This window comes from Vicugna pacos, chromosome X (genome assembly GCF_048564905.1).
Source record: "Vicugna pacos chromosome X, VicPac4, whole genome shotgun sequence".
Lineage (NCBI taxonomy): Eukaryota > Metazoa > Chordata > Mammalia > Artiodactyla > Camelidae > Vicugna > Vicugna pacos.
In genome coordinates this window covers 92055407-92066146 of record NC_133023.1, presented here as the reverse complement: position 1 = coordinate 92066146, position 10740 = coordinate 92055407, and the positions used below count along the sequence as shown (strand labels likewise).

The window sequence follows — 10740 nt, the reverse complement described above, 5'->3', positions numbered from 1 at the left end:
GAGGGGTGGCATCATAGGCATTAAATTTCCAGTTGTTAAATAAGTGTCTTATGAACTGAACATTTCTTCATTAAGATCCTAACATTTTTGGTGAATGTGGCAATCAAGAAGCTCTTTGCCAATGTTTTATTTACTAAAAATCAGGTCGTGCAAATTTTTCATGAAAATACAAACCAAATCGTGAAATACAAATAAATCTTGTTTTAGTGTAAACTAATGTTTGTGTATAAAGCTAAATATACATGTGTGTATGTGTGTACTGAAATGAGTGCATGAGCATATGGGAAGCGAGTTTGTATGGGCATGGTGAAACATAATCCAAACGTTTATCAGCGGTACTAACGAGTACTGTTTATGGCAGAGCTTTACTCTTGATCAGCACATGGTTATTTTCTGAATCCTTTTCAAGCACCATGTCATAATTATGTATGAGAAAATGCTATATTGTTGATCCTTCAGACATAATCAGTGAAACACACATACACAATAAAGTCATAGGAAGCCACTGAAGGCCCTGTAATGATATTAGAATGTGACTGTGTTCCAATGTTAAATTATGGAAACATGAGGCTAAATCATGTCTTCTCTGATTGGAATTTATACATATTTGAGTATGTGTATCATTTCACATGGACATTGTATAGCACGTACTCTTGAGAACTATCTAGACACTTCTTTTAGGGTTCCAGACAAATAGTTGCTTCTCCCTAAATACACGCAAGACCCAGTACCCAGGCCAGAAAATGGAGGATTCCCAGGGAACCTGGGAAGTGAGTCAGGTCAAGAACCATGTATACAAGTGTCTAGATTTGCTCTTCTCCAAGCTCTTAGGTGCAACCATTTTCTTTTCCCTTTGAGGCCTGGATTCCTGAGATTTGCCTCTTGATATCCCAAGATAATTTGATAGCAAGAGAAAACACTGGCAATGTAATGCTAAGTGAAGAAAAAGCCGAGTTCACAAAGATTGGGTAAGTGGAAGCTGAGTTCTTAAACAAAAAAGACACCTGATGAGAGTGTAGGTTTAGTCCTCAGTTTGATTGCAGATGGAAACCAAAGGCAAAATCACAATAGTGTGAGTGGGTTTCTGCAAACTAGGCAAGAAGCAAGGCAGCCATATTTCTTGCCATCTGTGTCTCTTGGTCACATTTTTTTCATGCTGGACGGGCGGGAGAAAAGGGCATGGGACAGCGTTAGATAGAATTTCTGCAGCAATACTGCCATCATGAGGAAATTTCTGGAAAATGTCCCAAGATTTCCTCTCTGAAAGGACTTTTAGTTTGGAAAGGTCCCTTCTGTGAGGAGGCTAAAGGGCCGGGCCCCAAGATGGGCTCAGAGCCTCCTCCAGAAGCCAACGGGGAGCTCTAGACAAAGGTGGGGTTCAGGTGTAGGAGCAGTCATTGGGGAGGCAGGACTGCCAGCAGTTGCCAGGAAGTCCAGGCACAGGAAGTCATGGGGTGGGGTCTTGGTATTCTGCCAGTGTGGGCGGGACCAGAGGAAGGCACTAACAAAGTACTAGGCCTGTGGGTATTTTTCTCTCTCCTAGCCCTCAGAGCACGTGGCGTTCCCATGCTGAGAACTGGGACCTTTGTGGTAGCAGAGCGCAGAGGACAGGACAATTCCTGGAGGCTTATAGCTGGACCCAGTGTGCTGCTGGAGGTCTCAGGTGCACCAAATTGGAGCTGGGAGAGCCTGAAGCAAGGTAGAACCTCCCAGCCAAGCCAAGAAGGGTGGGCTTCTGCTATGAGAGCAGACCTGGCACAAACAGATGAGAAGCAGAAACAAGTGAAGAGGATTGAAGAGGAGCCCACATTTTAAAAGTCCTTGTCTGCAGGAGGTGGCATTACCTGTGATCTCGCTTCACTTCTTCATATATGGCTGTTGTAGCAGGTACATTGTAAAGAAGCATGATTATTTCTAGAAATGCAAAAACAGGTGGCAAAACTTAAAAACATATCCTAATTCCAAATAATATTTAATGATGTTTTAAAAGGCATCCAAGCTGCAAAGTAGGAAAACTTGTTTTAATGCTCAAAGTAAAAGGGAATTTGAACATTGTTTTTTAAAGTACACATATATGCAAAGTGAAGAGATAAGAATGCATGGCAAAGATGTTTTTAAGTGGTTATTTCTTCTGATTGAGATACAGATTGTTTTCTACTTTAAAAGTTCTCAGAATTTGAATGCTTTGTTAGTAGGAGGTATAACTTTTGTAATTTCTTGGAATAGAAAGGTCTTCTAGAGTAAATTATAAAAATATTTTCAATCATTTAAAATATATTTTGATATGCAAGTATGCAGACGGTATAAGGCAGCGCTGAAGACTGTGTAAAATTACACTCAGTACGTGTGCAATTATGTTTAAATAGAGGCAACCTGTGTGTGTTTGCGTGTGTGTGTGTAAATTGTTTATATATAAATATATTTATAGATAAGCATTTTAGGAAGCTACATATCTACAATGATGGTCAGTGTTATAGTGAGTATGCTTTTTCAACTCAGTCGACATTGTTATATCCATATTTATATTTATATAAAACAAGGCATTAATGAAAGATTATAGCTGCATGTAAAGGGTGTGAATGCATCCACTGTAAAGTTTTCTTAGGGTACACATCTGGGTGATGGAATTTCAACCTTCAATTATTGAATTCTGTTTTCTTTCTTTATAGTTTTAAAGAAAATTTTAAGATAAAAATTGGGTGTAAATTTCGAGAAGTATTAAAAAAAAAGAAACCCTAATGTTCTGGTGCATAAGTATTCAGTGTCTGTTCAGTGTTCATTATTAGTTTTAGGGAAAAAAATACATGTATATGTATGTCATATTAATGATTAGGTAAGGCAAATCTCAAAATCAGGATTCCTGAGTGGTGGCATTATAGGAATTTTATGTCCTGTGTATGAATTAAAAATGATTAAGTGAGAACCTAATTAATATTCTTTAATTAATAGATCAATCAAGTTGTTCCTTGCAAATGTTCTATTGTCTAAAATCCAGGTATTGCAAATGTTTCATAATTTCAAACTACCCAGGAATCAGAAGTGAAATCTGAAGTTTGGGTCTAAAATAGGATGCATATATAAATCCAATTTAAATGTAAATTTATTGTAGTTTATTACCATAAATAGAGAACTATGTGTGTGTGTTAAAAGAATGGAAGTACATGTGCAAAAGGTTCTCAGTGCTTAATACAGGTTTTATGACAGCCCTTTTTTAAATCTTGACTAGCACATGGTTATTTTCTGAACCCTTTGCAAGCACCATTTTTTATTTGCTTATGAGAAAACGCTAGAAGACTGATCTCTAAGACTTAATTAGTGTCGTATATATGCATAATAATAAAGTCATAGGAAGCCACTGAAGGTCATAATCACATGCATGGGAACATAGTTGTGTTTCAGTGTTACATGATGAAACTTTGAAACAAAATCATGTCTCTTCTAACTGGAATTCATTTATGTCGAGTATGTGCATCACTCCAAGTGGAACATTGTATGAAATTCAGACTTGAGAGCTATCTGGACCCTTCTCTTAGGGTTCCAGCCAAATGGTTGCCTCCCACTCAACACAAGGCCTAGTGCCCACTCAGAAAATGGAGGACTCCCAATGGAACTGGCAGTGAGATAAGTGAAGAGCCACATGGCTTAGTGCCTAGATTTGTTCTTCTCCAGGCCTTTATTTCCCTCATTTTCCTTACTCTTTTAGCCCTGGATCCCTAAGAATTGCCCATGAAAGCAAATAACATGGAAAAATTTGGGGATCAAGGCAGAGTGAAGAAGAGCTAATCTGCAAAGCTTTGGTAGAGTAGAAATGAAATTCTTGAAAAGAAAACTTGGCTGATGAGGGTAGGTGGTTTAGGTCTCAGCCTGATTTATGAGGGAAACTAGGAGAAAAATTTGTCCTTTTGAGCAGATTTCCACCACACAGGGTGATTAGCAAAGCAGCTTTGTTTCCTGACCCCTTGGTCTCTTGGTGGCTTTTTTTCATATTGAATAGGCGGGAGTAGAGGCCTGGTGTGGGTTGGGGGCGGGGCTGGGCCAGTTGCCTTTTCCAGAGCAATACCGCCGCCAAGAGGAAGTAGTCTGACAAAACCCAAAGTTGTTAGAACTCCTGTGAGGCCTAGGAGTTGAGAAAGGTTTGGCCTTTTGTGAGGCTGAGTGGACGTCCCTGAGCTGGGCCTCCATTTCACATCTGAAGCATTTGGGTGTAGCTATCCGTTGAAGCTGTTCTTGCTTAAGGGTAGCCAAGGAAGACTGGGAGACATTTGAGAAAGCATGTCCCAATGGTCAAGTACCCTATGAAGACGTGCAGTGACCTCTTCACTCTACTTCAGCTAAGCAGATAGCAAAGAAAGCCTGCATCAGATGAGCTAAGCTGCCTGCTTTGTTGTAACAGTTTGACTTGATCATATGCTGGACTGGGGAAGCTGGATGTGTGAAGACAGTCAACCATATCTGAAGTTAGAGTTGTGTGTGACAGAATTCCCTAGGCCTAGAATTCTTCATGCTCAAGAATTTGGAGTTTACACCTTTTGGTATACATTAAGAGACTACATTTGGCCAGGAAGTGGATGGAAAACTGAAGCAACAGCACCTTTCTGAGTCTCAGGAATTCAAGCATGACACCTTGGCCTAGTGACAGGAGATTGTAACTATTGCCAACCCTAACTATTCCCCAATCATTGACACTCATCTCAGATCAAAAGCTGTTTCAGAATGAAAAGTTTCAAAAACCCCACCCAGTGAGAAAGGTGGCAAAGGAAAGAGCAGGCACAGTAAAAGGCCATGCAGCACCGAAGTCTTATTAGCAGAGATGTTCAAAATCACCAGTACCAAAGTAAACTGCAGTTCAACATGTTCTCCCATAATACCCTTTGCTCTTCATTATAAACCTGAGCAAGCCACTGAAAATAAAGCCATTAATATCATCCAGTCTGTGTAATGATTTGTAGAATTATACAAGTTCCTAACCAGGTGAGAAGCGTTGTCAATTGGCTAAACTCTTTGGAGGTCAGTTGGTCAACATTGGTCAATCTTTCACAGATTAAAAGTCCAAGAGACTCTACCTCTCAAAACTGATCACACAGCCACACTCCCACAGGAACGCAGAGAGGCAGGGCCAAGGAGGATCATTGAGGCTTCCTTTGTAAGAGTGGATAGTGGGGAAGGTAAAAGGGTCCATTTTCTGGGTTCGGCTACAGCAAGTTCAGCTATAGCCAGCAGCCTTCATTGGCCTTTAGAAAGATTAAAATCTATTCTGTTGAGTCCTTATCAGGAGAGATGTCCATACCTTTGATTCAGGGGGAAAAAGCACAAGTGTTGGAATTTTAGGATCAAACCATCCTAGGTGGCTAATACAAGGAAAATGAAAAGGAAACATAAAGGCTGTCTTTTTCTACTTATTACATACAAGATTAATTCAAGTCGAACACATAAACACACGAATTCTAAAAAGTGAATAGTCACAAGGGAAGTACCTAGAAAGTGTACAGCCAAACAACTGACAGTGTCTGGCTTTCTAGAGTGATGTTTCCAATGGCTCACCTTCAAGTTTTACCTACTTGTCTGAAGTCTTGAAGTGTTGAAAGCAAAAAAAGCATTAGAAATTAAAAAAAAAAAGCAATGAACATCACCCTAATATGCAATTAAGATGGGGATGTTACAAAATCTGTATTTCTTTTAAAAATGTGCACAGGTCTGTGTATACACAAGATTTAAAGGCCTCACTCTTAATTGTTGTTCAAACAGAATAGTATTTCCAAATTATGCTTAGCAGAAAACCTACTTTTCTGAAGCATATTTAATGTCATATGAAGAGGCTTTTATGACAGAAGGCCTAATCTTTCACAGATTAAAGTCCAAGAGACACTGCCTCTCAAAATTAATCACACAGCCAACTCAAACTGCAAGGATATTCCATATGTATCATGTAAGTCAAAATCCACACCAACAAACCCTGACAGTCATTACACAGGTGCCCACACATGTACAGTTATATAATAAATGTAACATAAAAGCAGAATGCAATAGATCAAACATCAGTAGTATATCTATTGAGTCCTAGTGAGATCAATCTGTCGCTTCTTTACTACTTTATATTTGCTGAAATAACTGATTCCTTTCCAGATGCATGTTATTCTTAGGATTTGATCAATAATAAAGGAATGATGTGAGATTTAACCATGAAAAACTACCATGTTGCTCATGAATAGTGAACACTGTTGACAATTACCCACTGTCCAGTGTTAAGTAGTCAAAATTTCATAGCACCAAACTCCATGTACTGTGTGACCAGGGTTTGAAGAAAAATGAAAACGTTTAGTGTGTATGTGTGTGTGTTTAGTACTGTGCTGAAAAATATAGGGAGTATAATGATGACATGTAGACAAAATCTATTTAGCTCTCAAGAATAGTTTTTTTAATAACTTTTATTAAATTTAAACCAGCATACTCATCAAGCTGTTAATAGTTCACGTGGGAAAAAGTGGGATTTGGGATAAAGTGTTTCCATTTGTTTTTGATAGATTGTGTATTTTAAGAAGCCAATAATATATTTGTAATTTGAGAACCAGTCCAGAAATTCTCAAATGTGTACAGAAAAAATTATTGATACAACTTATTTGTGGCCATTTGAGACCTTATGTATTTATATCTCTAACTAATCACAGAAAACAAGAGGATTCAAGACACCCATGTTTTGGAAATCCTTGTCTGCTCAAATGAGCGTTACTTGTGACCTCACTGAACTTTATAGTTGGCTAATGTAGCTGGTAATTTTTTAGACAGTCTGCTTAATCCTAAGAAATGCAAAAGGAGGCAATGTTAGAAATATAAAGTATTCAAAGGCATGGTAATGATGTTTGCTAACAACTCAAAACTATAATCAGTGTTTGAATACTTGACCTACAAGGGAGCTGGGATTTTAGGCTAAAAAAAGATATATATATATTTAGGCTAAAAATATATATATATGTGTGTGTGTGTGTGTGTGTGTGTGTATATATATATGCATGGGAAACATGTAAGATTGTATGGCAGGGATGGTTTAAAAGTTATTTCTTCTACTTTTGATTCAGGTGCCATTTACTTTTGGTTTTTTAATTTCTCAAAATATGAACAAGTTGCCAACAGTAGGTGTCATTCTTTTAATTGCTTGGAAGAGAATAAAATGTAAAGAAATATCAAGCTGGGGAAAATATATATTAATATGAGGCCATACAATTTATATAAGGTTATGCAGAAGAATTTGTGCAGAAACTAAACCCATAAGTCAAATTATAATTAAGGAGAAACAAATATGTATGTGTGTGTATATATATATATATATATATATATATATGCATGTAACAAATACCTTATATATACTATATATTAAATATATGATAAATAGGGCATAAAAAGTCCTACTTTTCATGATTTATTTGCTAAAATGAGGATTTGCAAATTTGATGTAATATTCTCCAAATGCCTAGGAATCAGGAGTGAAGATTTCTTGTGGAACCACAATGTTCTAACTTGTAGTTTTACTATAAATTTATTGTTGTGTTTGAACACAAATATAGAACTCTGTATTGAGAGGAGTGGAAACATAATCCAAAAGATAATCAGTGGTCGTAAGTTTTACGGCAGTGCTTTCTGAATCCTTGGCAAGCACATCTTACTTACTAATGAGGAAATGGTTTTAAGACTGACCTCTAAGAGACAAATGGTGGGGTGGGGATATATAGCTCAGTGGTAGAGCACGTGCTTAGCATGCACAAGGTCCTGGGTTCAATACCTCCATTAAGAAAAAAAGAAGATAAATGGTAACACAGACACATACACCTCTACCTCCAATAAAGTCATAGAAATGTAATTGGAAACCATTTAATGACATGAAAAAGTGCTTGTGTTCCAAATGGTAAATGAAAGCATGAGACAAAACTGAGTAACTTCTGACATCCTGCCACTGGGGCACTGAATGGCATATAGTGATGAGAGCTATGTGGACCTTCTTCTTAGGGCCACAGTCAAGTGGCTGCTAACAATTCAACACATAGAACCTATGTCTTTACCTGGAAGATGTAGGAGAATTTGAGAGCTGCAGAGATGAGCCAGGCAAAGACCATGGATGTATAGAGATACCCTCCTGGTTGGATTTTCAGTGTTCTCTTTTTCTGTTTAGGCCTGGATCTTTGAGACTTGCTCCCAGGAGGAGTCAACTTGTGAAAATGCTGGCGATGTAATGCTAGAACAAAAACCAAACCGTGAAGACTAGGCCTAGTGGAAACTGAATTCTCGCAAAGAGAAGATGCCTGATAAGGGTGGGTAGTTTGAGGCCTCAGTTTGGTTTCAGATGAAAACCAAAGCAAAAGTACATTAGCATGAGCAGGTTTTCTCAAACTGGGCAAGATACAAGGCAGCCATATTTCCTTTTGCTTTTGCCTCTTGGTAACGTTTTTTCGGACAGGATGGGCGGGTGAAGAGGGCGGGTGGGGCAGGGAGGAAAATACTTTTTGGCATAGCTGATGCACTACTGCCATCATGAGGAAATAGTTTAAAATATACTTACTGCGGCATTGCTTTGTTTCTGTGAGGACTTTCAGTTTCAAAAGGTCCATTCAGCGGAAGAGCTAAGCAGGACCTGGTCCCAAATTGGGCCTTCCTGGCTTCTCTGAGTTGTTATAGGTGCTTTGGCCAAAGGCCTGATGGTGGTGTGACAAAGGTGAGGTCCAGGTGTAGGAGCTGGCCGGTGGGATTGGCTGGACTGAGCTCTCAGCTCCCAGGAAGTCCTGGAACAGGAAGTTGTGGGGTAAAACTATCAAGTAGTTAAACACAGACTAATACACATAGAAAGACACATCAATGGTCAAACTCCTGAAAACAAAGATAAAGAGAAAATCTAGAGGATAGCTGGATACAAGATATTTCTTGAGATTTCTAGCAGACTGGTCAAACATTATTTAAGCTATAAGGACATAAACTAGCATCTTAAGAGTACTCAAAACAAAAATAAAATGTTCGATCCAGAATTTTGTACCACCAAAAATGTCTTTCAAAATAAGAAGAAATAATTTTTCAGACAAAAACTAAGAAAATTCATTATCAGCAGACCTTCACTATGATAAATATTAAAGAAAACTCTTCACGCAGAAGGAATGTGATATCAGACAGACACCCGAGATTGACACAAAGAATTAGAGATCTATAGAAACTGTTTAAATGAAAGTAAATACAAAAAAAATTTTCCCTTATTTCTAATTATTTTAAAATATATTTGACCGTCTATTAGAAAGATAGCAGCATATTTCAGAAGTAAAATGACAGCGCAAAAGATGGGAAGAAAGAATGTATTGTCACAAGGTTCTTATACTATGTGAGAAGCAATGTATTACTTGAAATCTTGAAATCAAACTGGGATTAGTTAACATGTATTTTTTTAAACACTGGGTCAACCACATACAAATTTACAAAGAAGTATAAATGATGAACTAATAGTGATAAAACTGGAATCAAAAAATAATAAGCTGCTCCACTAGAATTTCAGGAATGATGAACAAAGGAACAAATAGGAAACAACCAGCAAAATAATAGATTAAAATTCTACCATATTAATAACTACATTCAATGTAAATGATCTAAACAATCCATTTCAAAGACAGATTTTCAGATTTTACTTATAAAAGTAAGAGCCAGGTACATTCTGGCTACAAGAAATCCACTTTAAATATAAAGATATTGATATGTTAAAAAATAAAAATGATGGGATAATATATACCAAGCAAACACTAATCAAAAGAGAGCCCCTAACAATGAAAGATATAGACCAAAACATAGAACTATATTGGAGAAGATCAACCTAAAGGGAGAAGAGAGCTTTAAAAAAATTATTATAAATATCATCAGACAGGCAAGAGACAATATTACAACTATGATAGAAGAAAAGGATACAACGAAAAAGATAGTTACAATGAAAAGGAACACAGCAATTAAAAATAATATAGCAGAAATATAAAACTCATCAAAGAGACTGGAAAAAGACCATACTTAAAATTTTCAAAACTGAAAAAGGAAAACAACTAAGAAAATTATAGTACATCTGTAAATGTGATTTATTATCCAGATAATAGTTCCCAGCAATTTCACAGAAATATAAAAAATGACAATTCAGATTGAAAGGAGCCACCAAGTTGCCAGCACACTGGCTAAAAAGAGACCTACCTGAGGACATATTATTATGAAATTTCAGAACACTAGTAACGGGGAATATCATATAACTAACATACAAATATGAAGAATCAGAATGACTGAACTTCTGAATATCAACACTGAAGACCAGAATGCAGTAAAAAAAAAAGTCTTCTAAAAAAACCAAAAATTTTTTCCAATTTAGAATTCTATACACAGCCCAACTTACAGTGAAGTGTAAGGGGAAAGATATCCTCAGATATGCAAAGTCTTAAAAATTTACTTGCCATGTAACCTTTTTCAAAAAATTACCTTAGGCTGTGCTTTTAAAAAAAGTTCTAGAAACTATTAAAAAGGGGAAAATATGGGTTTTATGAAATTGGAGATCCAATAGAGGAGATATGAAAAAGAAATCCCCAGAATGCTGATGAAAGGAATGTCAGAATGACAGTTAAGTATCATTCCCCAGACATACGGGAAACCAGGAGACATTGAAGGGGGTCATAAAATTATGAAATAAATATTGCCAAGTAGATCAAATTGGTACAAATACTTACTTATGAATGAGATCCTTTT

At 37.0% G+C, this 10740-nt stretch overlaps 1 long non-coding RNA gene across 2 annotated transcripts in view; it reads left to right on the top strand.

The window, feature by feature from the left end:
• The first annotated feature begins 898 nt into the window (after nucleotides 1–898).
• Nucleotides 899–10740, top strand: part of LOC107034704 (uncharacterized) — a 30648-nt gene continuing 20806 nt past the window's right edge. The window contains exons 1-2 of one of the 2 annotated variants that reach the window (XR_012067513.1): nucleotides 899–968; nucleotides 1544–1887. This is a non-coding gene — a long non-coding RNA (uncharacterized lncRNA). Of the gene's footprint in view, nucleotides 969–1543; nucleotides 1888–8164; nucleotides 8301–10740 lie in introns of those variants that run through there. The other variant, XR_004186746.2, reaches the window with a different exon arrangement.